Source organism: Oncorhynchus keta, chromosome 7 (genome assembly GCF_023373465.1).
Source record: "Oncorhynchus keta strain PuntledgeMale-10-30-2019 chromosome 7, Oket_V2, whole genome shotgun sequence".
NCBI lineage: Eukaryota > Metazoa > Chordata > Actinopteri > Salmoniformes > Salmonidae > Oncorhynchus > Oncorhynchus keta.
The window spans coordinates 48,824,117-48,839,846 of record NC_068427.1 but is presented as its reverse complement, the minus strand read 5'-3'; the positions used below and the strand labels follow the sequence as shown (position 1 = coordinate 48,839,846).

Below are 15,730 nucleotides of genomic sequence, written 5' to 3'. Positions count from 1 at the left end.
CGGCAGCGCATGACCCAAAAGCCCCTCTTTTGGGTATCCCAACCCGCTAGGAGGAAACACGCGCTACTGAACAAACTGCCAATCCAGATCTAATCTGGGGTAGATAGTGGTCCAGCGCGTTACGTGAGTCTCCCGTATGTAAGGGGGCTGGGAGGGTTGAGCCGATAGGTCTGCCAACAGGCTCCAGAGGGTTCCTGAAGGAGTCCGGTCTACCATTTCCTCCCTTCTTCTTGCTTGGTGTATGGTTGGGCCTGCTTGCTTAGGGTCTGCTCGCTGCGGGGGAGTCGAATAGTCGGGCCCCAGAGTAGTTGGAGAAAAAAGGTTCTCGTCCGTTGGGGGTGCTGGTGGGTATCTACAGTGAGGTAGATTTGGAAGGATGGTGAGATGGTGAGGGTTCTGGGTATATAACATTTAGATATTTAGATTCTATTTTGTAGTTTCTTTTCATCAAAAAGGTCCATGGTCATGGTAACCCTGAGTTCAAGAAACTTGGAAAATAAAAGTGATATATTTATATATAAATATATAGTTATATCCCTTTTTTTTTTTTTTTTTTTTTTTTTTTTTTTTTTTTTTTTTTTTGTGGTCTTGATGACCCCCTATCTTTTGTATGGGATGTGGGGTGTGTAAGGTGCAGGTGCAGTGTCTGTCCGGACGTTCCTCCGCTGTACTGAAAGCCTCAGTGGTGGTCCAGCCGTAGTGGTGGGGGCCTGATGTTCCATTCAGTATCTTTATTCCTGTGTTTTCGGTCCTACTCTGGAGGCGTTGATCCAATGATGCTGGGTTGGTGAGGGTATCGCTTTTTTTAGCTGGGTGTGTTGTTGGGCCGAATGTCGTGGATAAATCCGGTCCTTGGGGTATCTGTAGGTGGACTTTTTAGCGGAGCTCGGTTCTATGAGTAGATGGCTTGGGAGGGTATGGGACAGGAAGGAGAGTACAGAGGTCACCTCAACACTCTGTCTCTGCTTCGTACCGTTAAGCAACCTGGTCAGGGAAGGTTAAGAGGGTTTGCGTCGTCCAAAAGGAGTCCGTTCTTATGTCAGCCTTGTGAGGGTATGACAGGGTCTCTGGGTCCCCTGGTATGGTGGGGGTAAGCTGTTTTCTTAGAGGGATTTCTTTGTCTTTGGTTCTTAGTTGATCTTGGGTTGGTGAGATCGGGTTGTCCTGTGTGGTCGTAGTAGGAAGATGCCTAATATGCCCTTTGTAGAAGCCTGAGCAGGGGTCTCCGTGTGAGGTGAAGTCGGCGTTCCAATGATGAGACTGGGCTGCCGGTCAACGCTTTTTGTCTGCTGGTCCTTCTGTGCGAGTCTTCTTTCAGTTGTTTTTGGTATCTAGAGGGTCCAGGAGTCCCACGGTGAGGGATTGGCTGTGGGTCTAGTGGTCAACTGGGGGATTCATCCTGTGGTTCTGTCCAGCAATCCCATGTTTAGATGGTGTTGACTGGGAAGAGAGTATGGGGGTAGGTGGTAACAGAGTTATAACCTGTTCCTGCTGATTATCATTCCATACCACCCAGGTCTGGGTATGGGATGGAGATGAAAATGCAGAGGCCACCTTAACACTCTGCCTCTGCTCCGTTCCCTCAATCACCCTGGTCAGGGTATGATGTGGGGGAAGGTTAGGAGGGGTTGTGTTGCCCAAAGGAGCCCTTCCCTATGTCAACCTTATGAGGGTATGACCGGGTCTCTGGGTCCCCTGGTATGGTGGGGGTAAGCTGTTTTCTTTGAGGGGTTTCTTTGTCTTTGGTTCTTAGTTGATCTTGGGTTGGTGAGATCGGGTTGTCCTGTGTGGTTGGGGTAGGTAGGAGCCTGTAGTGCCATTAGTTGAAGCCTGAACAGGGGTCTCTGTGTGAGGTGAAGTCGGCGTTTCCAATGATGAGACTGGGCTGCCGGTCCTCGCTTTTTATCTGCTGGTCCTTCTGTGCGAATCTTCTTTCAGTTGTTTTTTGGTATCTAGAGGGTCCAGGAGTCCCACGGTGTGGGATTGGCTGTGGGTCTAGTGGTCAACTGGGGGATTCAGCCTGTGGTTCTACCCAGCAATCCCATGTTTAGATGGGGTTGACTGGGAAGAGAGTATGGAGGTAAGTAGTAACAGAGTTTGAACCTGTTCCTGCTGATTAACATTCCATGCCACCCAGGTCTGGGTATGGGATGGAGATGAAAATGCAGAGGCCACCTTAACACTCTGCCTCTGCTCCGTTCCCTCAATCACCCTGGTCAGGGTATGATGTGGGGAAGGTTAGGAGGGTTTGTGTTGCCCAAAAGGAGCCCTTCCCTATGTCAACCTTATGAGGATATGACCGGGTCTCTGGGTCCTCTGGTATGGTGGGGGTAAGCTGTGCGACGATCCTATGATGAGACTAGGTTGCCGGTCGAAACTCTTATTCGGCCGGACCCTCTGTGCGTCTCTTTCAAAAAATGTAGAGGGTCTATGTAGATAACTATGCCCCGTCGAAATTGTTTGGGCTTGTATTGTGATGAAGTAGGGGGTCTGAGTAGCCATCAGAGTGCCCAGGGTCATCGCTGTCCTGTAGATCTTCCGTGTGTGTGTCCCTGTGTAAAACTGAAAGTAAGGAGAGAGAAAAGTACAAAGGAAATTGAGTAGCCAAAAGGAGAAACCCCCGAAGTCCGTGTGGAACCTGCCTTCCTTACAGCATCACAACGGATCTAGGGGCAGCCCAGCCACGACGCGTTTCTGCTTGCTCAGCTTCATCAGGTGGCAGGGAGAAAAAAATGTGCAAAAAATAGGTGCACTTGGTCGTAGTACGGTAAAAGGGCCGTATTTTGGACCAGAAAAAATAAGGTGTGTGTGTAGGTGTATGTGTGGTTGAGGCTCGACGGTCTAGAAGGTCTATGAAGGTCCGTCGTAGGAGTACCTATATGGGGGAGGAAGTAGTGGGGGTTAGGGTACAGTCCGAATTGACGATGTAGCGGAAAGCTGTAGGCTTCTTTTCCTCCGGGAGGAGAAGGGGTAGGGGGGAGAGGGGGTGGGGGATGAGAGGTGCAGAGTGCCCGCTGGTATCTAGATCCTGGTGAGGTGTCTTTATTTAGGGAGTAGCGTATAGCTAGAGCCCAGTCGTTCCGATGAGATGCCTGTAGAGAGTACAGAGCCCCAGCTGATGTCTGGATCCAGGTGAGGTGTTTGGGGGGTAGCATATAGTTAGGGCCCAGGGGGTATGAGGCCCCAACTTGATGTCTGGATCCTGGTGAGATGTCTTTGAGGGAGTAGCATGTAGCTAGAGCCCAAGGGGTGTGTGAAGTCCCAGCTTGATATCTTGATCCCGATGAGGTGTCTTCTTTAGGGGTATGAAGCCCCAACTTGATGTCTGGATCCTGGTGAAGTGTCTTTTAGGGAGTAGCATATAGCTACAGTCCAAGGGGTGTGTGTGTGTGAAGAAGCCCCTGTTAGATGTCTGGATCCTGGTGAGATGTCTTTGAGGGAGTAGTATGTAGCTGGAGCCCAAGGGGTGTGTGAAGTCTAAGCTGGATATCTTGATCCCGATGAGGTGTCTTTTTTGGGTAAGCATATAGCTAGGGCCCAGTAGATCCGTTGAGGAAGAAGTTGTCCTTGTAGAGTTCCAGCTTGAGTCTTTGTCCAGTTGAAGGCTCTTCGGGGTCTCTTCGACCCTAATGGTGCTGAGACTGAGGGATGCTCCTCTTTTTATGGGAAATGATAGGGGTGTGGTTTAGCCAAAGATCGTTTCTATTGGTGGACCAGGTGTGCATGCGGTGTGCATGTGAGAGGCATGCTTGTCTCTTGGCCAATGAGATTTTTTCGTTTTTTTCGGGTAGGCGTCTGTTCGTCTGTTAGGTGTAGGGGAGCCTCTATCATTGAATCCTATGGAGAATGATATGGAAAGGATGGAACTTTGCTTTTGGGGTGCTGTATAGGATGTGGGGGTCCCAGAGGTGTGAGGTTGATTTTAGGTAAGACTAGAAGTCTTAAGGGTCAGGATGAGCCAAGCGTGGAGTTTCTGTGATGTGTAGAAGTATATTAGATCCTCCTCTGAGAAAGTAGTGTTTGACCTCTGTGTCTCCATTGACTTGTGTGTTAGCGTCGGGAGCGGTCTGCTCTTGTTGAGGGTTTGGGCCCAGAAAGAACCCAAGATGAGGTTCTGTAGTTCCAGGATGAGTTGAGGGTAGGGTGGACATCCGTGGGATTCGAATGAGACTATAGTTGAGTTTCTAGGTGACCCATAGGTCTATCTGTAGGCTTTCAAAGGTGGTGGACATCTTTTTCCGTTTTTTTTTTTTTTTGGAGTTTGCGTTAGAGTGCAGAAAGGAGCGATGTAGAGTTGAAGTAAAGGTCGTGAACTTTGGTCCTTTCCAGGTGTGTGGGGAACTTAAAACCTTGTTTCTTTGTTGAAGGGTAGTGGTAGGTAGTGTTTCTGGGGGGTAGTTTCAGTTTGGCCAGCTTGGAAGTGTTGCTAAACTTGTTGTCTTTAGTTGGTGCTTCTTAGCGGAGTATAGCTAACATCGCGTTTCCGTCCATTTGGGATCCTGGGTATATAGTAGATTTGGCCGTGTTGTTTAGTTAACGTCCACTTGGGGAATGGGAGGTACGGGTCCAGAAAAACTTTTTTGGCTGTTTCCAGTGATGTTTGTCCTCCGAAGGTGATGGGACCACTCCAGTAAGGGAGAGACTTACCTGGGGGGAGGGGGGAATACTTACCTGGGGGAGGGTCTGGTGTAGGATGTTGGTATTGTTCTGGGTTTTTGGTATGTGGGTGTATGGTGCAGGGGTGTGAGTGTGGTGGGCCTATATAGTAATTTGTATCATTTTGCTCCTAAGTTGGAGATACGGTCGTCAGGATGGGTAAAGAAGTCTCTTACATCTGCGTCAGTGTAGTGAGTCCAGTTCTTTGTAGACAAAGGTCTTTGTCTTTAGCTGGGGGGGATCCTCTTTAGTGGGAAGGTAAGATCTTGGAGAGGGGGTCTTCTTTTGTTGATGGAAAAAAAGGGGGGAGGGGGTTCTTTGGGAGGAATCCTCTTCGGTGGAAAAAGGTGGGGTATTGGGGAAGGGGTCTTCTTTCGTTGAAAACAGGGGGGTTTGGTATCTTTGAGAAGAATCCTCTTCGGTGGAAAAAGGTGAAATATTGGGGAAGGGGTCTTCTTTCGTTGAAAACAGGGGGGGGGGGGATCTTTGAGAAGAATCCTCTTCGGTGGAAAAAGGTGGGATATTGGGGAAGGGTCTTCTTTCGTTGAAAAAAGGGGGGAATTCCTTTCGTTGAAAAAAGGTGGGGGGTAGTGTAGGTAGTGTATATCCAGGGGTCAGGAGTAGAGTAGGGTTATTTTAGTTGGTATATAATCTAATGATTATTTTAAACCTGTTCACCATCAAACCAATCCAGAGGGTACGAGGGTGGAAAAACCTTGTATAAGGCCGGATTTGGGAGGATCCCTATGAATGTAAGGGATAAAAGGTCAATGGCTTGCTGCGTCCATACCCAACACCCAGCAACGCAGCGGTGACTCGCCAAGTGTTTGGTTTCTAGTTTTGAGTCGGTTGATCCACTTCCATCTCTGACACGTGGAAACCGGAGGGGGGAAGGGAGGGGTTGCACTCCACATCATATACGCGCGGGTCGGAGGGTACGGGCGCGGCCGGCCAAAGTTGTAGGCCCCATGGTCGCCCACTTGTAGATTAACCCGTTGGTTGGGTTAAAGGACAGTCTGTCTGTAAGGTTAAGGTTAGGTATGGTTTAAGAATGGTTAAGGTTAGGGTTAGGGTTTAGGGTAAGATATGGTTTTTTAAGAAGGGTTAAGGTCAGGGTTAGGTTTAGGTATGGGTTTTAGGATGGTTAAGGTTAGGGTTAGGGTTAGGGTAAGGTATAGAAAAGGTTAAGTTTAGGTAGGTCTGTCAACTCAACTTAGGATCAGGCAAAGCCCTTGAGTTGCGTCCCTTATGCAGGTCCGGTCCTCGGTTGGTTGCCATGTGTCCATGTCGAGTGGTATGGTTATGATGTCCAGGTCCGCTGTGTCAACGGAGGTGGAAAGCATAGTACAACCCAGGAGCTTTTACTCTCTTTCGGATCCTTTTTCTTAAGCTCCATGTTGTCTATGCATCCACTTCAGTGTTCGTCAGTCTTTGGTCCTGGATGTTTTCAATCATGTGTATGATTGGGAGTTATTCCCTTCCAGGATCCTAATTCCAAATCAACCCATGTCTAGTCGAATCCAGCTGGTCTGTATGGGTAGACTCGGCGTAGGATCAGGCAAAACCATCGAGTTGCGTACCTTGTGCAGGTCCGGACCTCAGTCGGTTGCCATGTGTCCCTGTCAAGTGGTCCGTCTATAACAGCCAGTGGTTTGAGCAGACAAAAACCCAGAAGGCGAGCCCTCTATACGGTTGTCATGCATCCGCCCCTGGAGTCACGTCCTGTGTTTACGGTCGGTGTATGGAGGGTTTAGAAACCGGCAAACCTTCTCTGGCTTACGTATGAAACGTCCGGCAGTAGTAGAAGTTAATTGGGTGTTTCCATTCCCACCATCTCAGTCGTAGGTAATTCAGTGGTTTTGGGCGATAGTGACCAGTGGAATTACTCCCTTCCAGGATCGTAATGTTTCCAGAGGTATATCATCCCTAGACAGTGAATTGGTTCGTAGTCCAGGTAAAAAAATGGTTCGGTTGTCCAGGCTAAGTGCGGCGGGGTAAGGGGTCCCCCAGCGGGAAATTCCTCTGCGGGGTCCGATACCTCGCCAGACATTATCTGGGCACCCCAGGGGTTATCCGGCAGACGCGATCCTCCAGCGGCAGCGCATGACCCAAAAGCCCCTCTTTTGGGTATCCCAACCCGCTAGGAGGAAACACGCGCTACTGAACAAACTGCCAATCCAGATCTAATCTGGGGTAGATAGTGGTCCAGCGCGTTACGTGAGTCTCCCGTATGTAAGGGGGCTGGGAGGGTTGAGCCGATAGGTCTGCCAACAGGCTCCAGAGGGTTCCTGAAGGAGTCCGGTCTACCATTTCCTCCCTTCTTCTTGCTTGGTGTATGGTTGGGCCTGCTTGCTTAGGGTCTGCTCGCTGCGGGGGAGTCGAATAGTCGGGCCCCCAGAGTAGTTGGAGAAAAAAGGTTCTCGTCCGTTGGGGGTGCTGGTGGGTATCTACAGTGAGGTAGATTTGGAAGGATGGTGAGATGGTGAGGGTTCTGGGTATATAACATTTAGATATTTAGATTCTATTTTGTAGTTTCTTTTCATCAAAAAGGTCCATGGTCATGGTAACCCTGAGTTCAAGAAACTTGGAAAATAAAAGTGATATATTTATATATAAATATATAGTTATATCCCTTTTTTTTTTTTTTTTTTTTTTTTTTTTTTTTTTTTTTTTTGTGGTCTTAATGACCCCCTATCTTTTGTATGGGATGTGGGGTGTGTAAGGTGCAGGTGCAGTGTCTGTCCGGACGTTCCTCCGCTGTACTGAAAGCCTCAGTGGTGGTCCAGCCGTAGTGGTGGGGGCCTGATGTTCCATTCAGTATCTTTATTCCTGTGTTTTCGGTCCTACTCTGGAGCGTTGATCCAATGATGCTGGGTTGGTGAGGGTATCGCTTTTTAGCTGGGTGTGTTGTTGGGCCGAATGTCGTGGATAAATCCGGTCCTTGGGGTATCTGTAGGTGGACTTTTTAGCGGAGCTCGGTTCTATGAGTAGATGGCTTGGGAGGGTATGGGACAGGAAGGAGAGTACAGAGGTCACCTCAACACTCTGTCTCTGCTTCGTACCGTTAAGCAACCTGGTCAGGGAAGGTTAAGAGGGTTTGCGTCGTCCAAAAGGAGTCCGTTCCTATGTCAGCCTTGTGAGGGTATGACAGGGTCTCTGGGTCCCCTGGCATGGTGGGGGTAAGCTGTTTTCTTAGAGGGATTTCTTTGTCTTTGGTTCTTAGTTGATCTTGGGTTGGTGAGATCGGGTTGTCCTGTGTGGTCGTAGTAGGAAGATGCCTAATATGCCCTTTGTAGAAGCCTGAGCAGGGGTCTCCGTGTGAGGTGAAGTCGGCGTTCCAATGATGAGACTGGGCTGCCGGTCAACGCTTTTTGTCTGCTGGTCCTTCTGTGCGAATCTTCTTTCAGTTGTTTTTGGTATCTAGAGGGTCCAGGAGTCCCACGGTGTGGGATTGGCTGTGGGTCTAGTGGTCAACTGGGGGATTCATCCTGTGGTTCTGTCCAGCAATCCCATGTTTAGATGGTGTTGACTGGGAAGAGAGTATGGGGGTAGGTGGTAACAGAGTTATAACCTGTTCCTGCTGATTAACATTCCATACCACCCAGGTCTGGGTATGGGATGGAGATGAAAATGCAGAGGCCACCTTAACACTCTGCCTCTGCTCCGTTCCCTCAATCACCCTGGTCAGGGTATGATGTGGGGGAAGGTTAGGAGGGGTTGTGTTGCCCAAAAGGAGCCCTTCCCTATGTCAACCTTATGAGGGTATGACCGGGTCTCTGGGTCCCCTGGTATGGTGGGGGTAAGCTGTTTTCTTTGAGGGGTTTCTTTGTCTTTGGTTCTTAGTTGATCTTGGGTTGGTGAGATCGGGTTGTCCTGTGTGGTCGTAGTAGGAAGATGCCTAATATGCCCTTTGTAGAAGCCTGAGCAGGGGTCTCCGTGTGAGGTGAAGTCGGCGTTCCAATGATGAGACTGGGCTGCCGGTCAACGCTTTTTGTCTGCTGGTCCTTCTGTGCGAGTCTTCTTTCAGTTGTTTTTGGTATCTAGAGGGTCCAGGAGTCCCACGGTGAGGGATTGGCTGTGGGTCTAGTGGTCAACTGGGGGATTCATCCTGTGGTTCTGTCCAGCAATCCCATGTTTAGATGGTGTTGACTGGGAAGAGAGTATGGGGGTAGGTGGTAACAGAGTTATAACCTGTTCCTGCTGATTATCATTCCATACCACCCAGGTCTGGGTATGGGATGGAGATGAAAATGCAGAGGCCACCTTAACACTCTGCCTCTGCTCCGTTCCCTCAATCACCCTGGTCAGGGTATGATGTGGGGAAGGTTAGGAGGGTTTGTGTTGCCCAAAGGAGCCCTTCCCTATGTCAACCTTATGAGGGTATGACCGGGTCTCTGGGTCCCCTGGTATGGTGGGGGTAAGCTGTTTTCTTTGAGGGGTTTCTTTGTCTTTGGTTCTTAGTTGATCTTGGGTTGGTGAGATCGGGTTGTCCTGTGTGGTTGGGGTAGGTAGGAGCCTGTAGTGCCATTAGTTGAAGCCTGAACAGGGGTCTCTGTGTGAGGTGAAGTCGGCGTTTCCAATGATGAGACTGGGCTGCCGGTCCTCGCTTTTTATCTGCTGGTCCTTCTGTGCGAATCTTCTTTCAGTTGTTTTTGGTATCTAGAGGGTCCAGGAGTCCCACGGTGTGGGATTGGCTGTGGGTCTAGTGGTCAACTGGGGGATTCAGCCTGTGGTTCTACCCAGCAATCCCATGTTTAGATGGGGTTGACTGGGAAGAGAGTATGGAGGTAAGTAGTAACAGAGTTTGAACCTGTTCCTGCTGATTAACATTCCATGCCACCCAGGTCTGGGTATGGGATGGAGATGAAAATGCAGAGGCCACCTTAACACTCTGCCTCTGCTCCGTTCCCTCAATCACCCTGGTCAGGGTATGATGTGGGGAAGGTTAGGAGGGTTTGTGTTGCCCAAAAGGAGCCCTTCCCTATGTCAACCTTATGAGGATATGACCGGGTCTCTGGGTCCTCTGGTATGGTGGGGGTAAGCTGTGCGACGATCCTATGATGAGACTAGGTTGCCGGTCGAAACTCTTATTCGGCCGGACCCTCTGTGCGTCTCTTTCAAAAAATGTAGAGGGTCTATGTAGATAACTATGCCCCGTCGAAATTGTTTGGGCTTGTATTGTGATGAAGTAGGGGGTCTGAGTAGCCATCAGAGTGCCCAGGGTCATCGCTGTCCTGTAGATCTTCCGTGTGTGTGTCCCTGTGTAAAACTGAAAGTAAGGAGAGAGAAAAGTACAAAGGAAATTGAGTAGCCAAAGGAGAAACCCCGAAGTCCGTGTGGAACCTGCCTTCCTTACAGCATCACAACGGATCTAGGGCAGCCCAGCCACGACGCGTTTCTGCTTGCTCAGCTTCATCAGGTGGCAGGGAGAAAAAATGTGCAAAAAATAGGTGCACTTGGTCGTAGTACGGTAAAAGGGCCGTATTTTGGACCAGAAAAAATAAGGTGTGTGTGTAGGTGTATGTGTGGTTGAGGCTCGACGGTCTAGAAGGTCTATGAAGGTCCGTCGTAGGAGTACCTATATGGGGGAGGAAGTAGTGGGGGTTAGGGTACAGTCCGAATTGACGATGTAGCGGAAAGCTGTAGGCTTCTTTTCCTCCGGGAGGAGAAGGGGTAGGGGGGGGGGGGGTGGGGATGAGAGGTGCAGAGTGCCCGCTGGTATCTAGATCCTGGTGAGGTGTCTTTATTTAGGGAGTAGCGTATAGCTAGAGCCCAGTCGTTCCGATGAGATGCCTGTAGAGAGTACAGAGCCCCAGCTGATGTCTGGATCCAGGTGAGGTGTTTGGGGGGGTAGCATATAGTTAGGGCCCAGGGGGTATGAGGCCCCAACTTGATGTCTGGATCCTGGTGAGATGTCTTTGAGGGAGTAGCATGTAGCTAGAGCCCAAGGGGTGTGTGAAGTCCCAGCTTGATATCTTGATCCCGATGAGGTGTCTTCTTTAGGGGTATGAAGCCCCAACTTGATGTCTGGATCCTGGTGAAGTGTCTTTTAGGGAGTAGCATATAGCTACAGTCCAAGGGGTGTGTGTGTGTGAAGAAGCCCCTGTTAGATGTCTGGATCCTGGTGAGATGTCTTTGAGGGAGTAGTATGTAGCTGGAGCCCAAGGGGTGTGTGAAGTCTAAGCTGGATATCTTGATCCCGATGAGGTGTCTTTTTTGGGGTAAGCATATAGCTAGGGCCCAGTAGATCCGTTGAGGAAGAAGTTGTCCTTGTAGAGTTCCAGCTTGAGTCTTTGTCCAGTTGAAGGCTCTTCGGGGTCTCTTCGACCCTAATGGTGCTGAGACTGAGGGATGCTCCTCTTTTTATGGGAAATGATAGGGGTGTGGTTTAGCCAAAGATCGTTTCTATTGGTGGACCAGGTGTGCATGCGGTGTGCATGTGAGAGGCATGCTTGTCTCTTGGCCAATGAGATTTTTTCGTTTTTTTCGGGTAGGCGTCTGTTCGTCTGTTAGGTGTAGGGAAGCCTCTATCATTGAATCCTATGGAGAATGATATGGAAAGGATGGAACTTTGCTTTTAGGGTGCTGTATAGGATGTGGGGGTCCCCAGAGGTGTGAGGTTGATTTTAGGTAAGACTAGAAGTCTTAAGGGTCAGGATGAGCCAAGCGTGGAGTTTCTGTGATGTGTAGAAGTATATTAGATCCTCCTCTGAGAAAGTAGTGTTTGACCTCTGTGTCTCCATTGACTTGTGTGTTAGCGTCGGGAGCGGTCTGCTCTTGTTGAGGGTTTGGGCCCAGAAAGAACCCAAGATGAGGTTCTGTAGTTCCAGGATGAGTTGAGGGTAGGGTGGACATCCGTGGGATTCGAATGAGACTATAGTTGAGTTTCTAGGTGACCCATAGGTCTATCTGTAGGCTTTCAAAGGTGGTGGACATCTTTTTCCGTTTTTTTTTTTTTTTTTTTTTTTTTTGGAGTTTGCGTTAGAGTGCAGAAAGGAGCGATGTAGAGTTGAAGTAAAGGTCGTGAACTTTGGTCCTTTCCAGGTGTGTGGGGAACTTAAAACCTTGTTTCTTTGTTGAAGGGTAGTGGTAGGTAGTGTTTCTGGGGGGTAGTTTCAGTTTGGCCAGCTTGGAAGTGTTGCTAAACTTGTTGTCTTTAGTTGGTGCTTCTTAGCGGAGTATAGCTAACATCGCGTTTCCGTCCATTTGGGATCCTGGGTATATAGTAGATTTGGCCGTGTTGTTTAGTTAACGTCCACTTGGGGAATGGGAGGTACGGGTCCAGAAAAACTTTTTTGGCTGTTTCCAGTGATGTTTGTCCTCCGAAGGTGATGGGACCACTCCAGTAAGGGAGAGACTTACCTGGGGGGAGGGGGGAATACTTACCTGGGGGAGGGTCTGGTGTAGGATGTTGGTATTGTTCTGGGTTTTTGGTATGTGGGTGTATGGTGCAGGGGTGTGAGTGTGGTGGGCCTATATAGTAATTTGTATCATTTTGCTCCTAAGTTGGAGATACGGTCGTCAGGATGGGTAAAGAAGTCTCTTACATCTGCGTCAGTGTAGTGAGTCCAGTTCTTTGTAGACAAAGGTCTTTGTCTTTAGCTGGGGGGATCCTCTTTAGTGGGAAGGTAAGATCTTGGAGAGGGGGTCTTCTTTTGTTGATGGAAAAAAAGGGGGGGGGGATCTTTGGGAGGAATCCTCTTCGGTGGAAAAAGGTGGGGTATTGGGGAAGGGGTCTTCTTTCGTTGAAAACAGGGGGTTTGGTATCTTTGAGAAGAATCCTCTTCGGTGGAAAAAGGTGAAATATTGGGGAAGGGGTCTTCTTTCGTTGAAAACAGGGGCGGGGGGGATCTTTGAGAAGAATCCTCTTCGGTGGAAAAAGGTGGGATATTGGGGAAGGGGTCTTCTTTCGTTGAAAAAAAAGGGGGAATTCCTTTCGTTGAAAAAAAGGGGGGGGTAGTGTAGGTAGTGTATATCCAGGGGTCAGGAGTAGAGTAGGGTTATTTTAGTTGGTATATAATCTAATGATTATTTTAAACCTGTTCACCATCAAACCAATCCAGAGGGTACGAGGGTGGAAAAACCTTGTATAAGGCCGGATTTGGGAGGATCCCTATGAATGTAAGGGATAAAAGGTCAATGGCTTGCTGCGTCCATACCCAACACCCAGCAACGCAGCGGTGACTCGCCAAGTGTTTGGTTTCTAGTTTTGAGTCGGTTGATCCACTTCCATCTCTGACACGTGGAAACCGGAGGGGGGAAGGGAGGGGTTGCACTCCACATCATATACGCGCGGGTCGGAGGGTACGGGCGCGGCCGGCCAAAGTTGTAGGCCCCATGGTCGCCCACTTGTAGATTAACCCGTTGGTTGGGTTAAAGGACAGTCTGTCTGTAAGGTTAAGGTTAGGTATGGTTTAAGAATGGTTAAGGTTAGGGTTAGGGTTAGGGTTAGGGTTAGGTTAGGGTTTAGGGTAAGATAGGTTTTTAAGAGGGGTTAAGGTCAGGGTTAGGTTTAGGTATGGGTTTTAGGATGGTTAAGGTTAGGGTTAGGGTTAGGGTAAGGTATAGAAAAGGTTAAGTTTAGGTAGGTCCGTCAACTCAACTTAGGATCAGGCAAAGCCCTTGAGTTGCGTCCCTTATGCAGGTCCGGTCCTCGGTTGGTTGCCATGTGTCCATGTCGAGTGGTATGGTTATGATGTCCAGGTCCGCTGTGTCAACGGAGGTGGAAAGCATAGTACAACCCAGGAGCTTTTACTCTCTTTCGGATCCTTTTTCTTAAGCTCCATGTTGTCTATGCATCCACTTCAGTGTTCGTCAGTCTTTGGTCCTGGATGTTTTCAATCATGTGTATGATTGGGAGTTATTCCCTTCCAGGATCCTAATTCCAAATCAACCCATGTCTAGTCGAATCCAGCTGGTCTGTATGGGTAGACTCGGCGTAGGATCAGGCAAAACCATCGAGTTGCGTACCTTGTGCAGGTCCGGACCTCAGTCGGTTGCCATGTATCCCTGTCAAGTGGTCCGTCTATAACAGCCAGTGGTTTGAGCAGACAAAAACCCAGAAGGCGAGCCCTCTATACGGTTGTCATGCATCCGCCCCTGGAGTCACGTCCTGTGTTTACGGTCGGTGTATGGAGGTTTAGAAACCGGCAAACCTTCTCTGGCTTACGTATGAAACGTCCGGCAGTAGTAGAAGTTAATTGGGTGTTTCCATTCCCACCATCTCAGTCGTAGGTAATTCAGTGGTTTTGGGCGATAGTGACCAGTGGAATTACTCCCTTCCAGGATCGTAATGTTTCCAGAGGTATATCATCCCTAGACAGTGAATTGGTTCGTAGTCCAGGTAAAAAAATGGTTCGGTTGTCCAGGCTAAGTGCGGCGGGGTAAGGGGTCCCCCAGCGGGAAATTCCCCTGCGGGGTCCGATACCTCGCCAGACACTATCTGGGCACCCCAGGGGTTATCCGGCAGACGCGATCCTCCAGCGGCAGCGCATGACCCAAAAGCCCCTCTTTTGGGTATCCCAACCCGCTAGGAGGAAACACGCGCTACTGAACAAACTGCCAATCCAGATCTAATCTGGGGTAGATAGTGGTCCAGCGCGTTACGTGAGTCTCCCGTATGTAAGGGGGCTGGGAGGGTTGAGCCGATAGGTCTGCCAACAGGCTCCAGAGGGTTCCTGAAGGAGTCCGGTCTACCATTTCCTCCCTTCTTCTTGCTTGGTGTATGGTTGGGCCTGCTTGCTTAGGGTCTGCTCGCTGCGGGGGAGTCGAATAGTCGGGCCCCCAGAGTAGTTGGAGAAAAAAGGTTCTCGTCCGTTGGGGGTGCTGGTGGGTATCTACAGTGAGGTAGATTTGGAAGGATGGTGAGATGGTGAGGTTCTGGGTATATAACATTTAGATATTTAGATTCTATTTTGTAGTTTCTTTTCATCAAAAAGGTCCATGGTCATGGTAACCCTGAGTTCAAGAAACTTGGAAAATAAAAGTGATATATTTATATATAAATATATAGTTATATCCCTTTTTTTTTATTTTATTTTATTTTTTTTTTTTTTTTTTTGTGGTCTTGATGACCCCCTATCTTTTGTATGGGATGTGGGGTGTGTAAGGTGCAGGTGCAGTGTCTGTCCGGACGTTCCTCCGCTGTACTGAAAGCCTCAGTGGTGGTCCAGCCGTAGTGGTGGGGGCCTGATGTTCCATTCAGTATCTTTATTCCTGTGTTTTCGGTCCTACTCTGGAGCGTTGATCCAATGATGCTGGGTTGGTGAGGGTATCGCTTTTTAGCTGGGTGTGTTGTTGGGCCGAATGTCGTGGATAAATCCGGTCCTTGGGGTATCTGTAGGTGGACTTTTTAGCGGAGCTCGGTTCTATGAGTAGATGGCTTGGGAGGGTATGGGACAGGAAGGAGAGTACAGAGGTCACCTCAACACTCTGTCTCTGCTTCGTACCGTTAAGCAACCTGGTCAGGGAAGGTTAAGAGGGTTTGCGTCGTCCAAAGGAGTCCGTTCCTATGTCAGCCTTGTGAGGGTATGACAGGGTCTCTGGGTCCCCTGGCATGGTGGGGGTAAGCTGTTTTCTTAGAGGGATTTCTTTGTCTTTGGTTCTTAGTTGATCTTGGGTTGGTGAGATCGGGTTGTCCTGTGTGGTCGTAGTAGGAAGATGCCTAATATGCCCTTTGTAGAAGCCTGAGCAGGGGTCTCCGTGTGAGGTGAAGTCGGCGTTCCAATGATGAGACTGGGCTGCCGGTCAACGCTTTTTGTCTGCTGGTCCTTCTGTGCGAATCTTCTTTCAGTTGTTTTTGGTATCTAGAGGGTCCAGGAGTCCCACGGTGTGGGATTGGCTGTGGGTCTAGTGGTCAACTGGGGGATTCAGCCTGTGGTTCTACCCAGCAATCCCATGTTTAGATGGGGTTGACTGGGAAGAGAGTATGGAGGTAAGTAGTAACAGAGTTTGAACCTGTTCCTGCTGATTAACATTCCATGCCACCCAGGTCTGGGTATGGGATGGAGATGAAAATGCAGAGGCCACCTTAACACTCTGCCTCTGCTCCGTTCCCTCAATCACCCTGGTCAGG

The 15,730-nt window shown here is 49.2% G+C and overlaps 1 long non-coding RNA gene across 1 annotated transcript in view; it reads right to left on the bottom strand.

Moving 5' to 3' along the window:
- Window positions 1-1,646: 1,646 nt before the first annotated feature.
- The window catches only part of LOC127931190 (uncharacterized), a 28,176-nt gene continuing 14,092 nt past the window's right edge, over window positions 1,647-15,730 (bottom strand). The window contains exons 3-4 of the long non-coding RNA XR_008140277.1: window positions 8,228-8,919; window positions 1,647-2,103 (exon numbers count right to left, since the gene is read on the bottom strand). This is a non-coding gene — a long non-coding RNA (uncharacterized LOC127931190). The remainder of the gene's footprint in view (window positions 2,104-8,227; window positions 8,920-15,730) is intronic.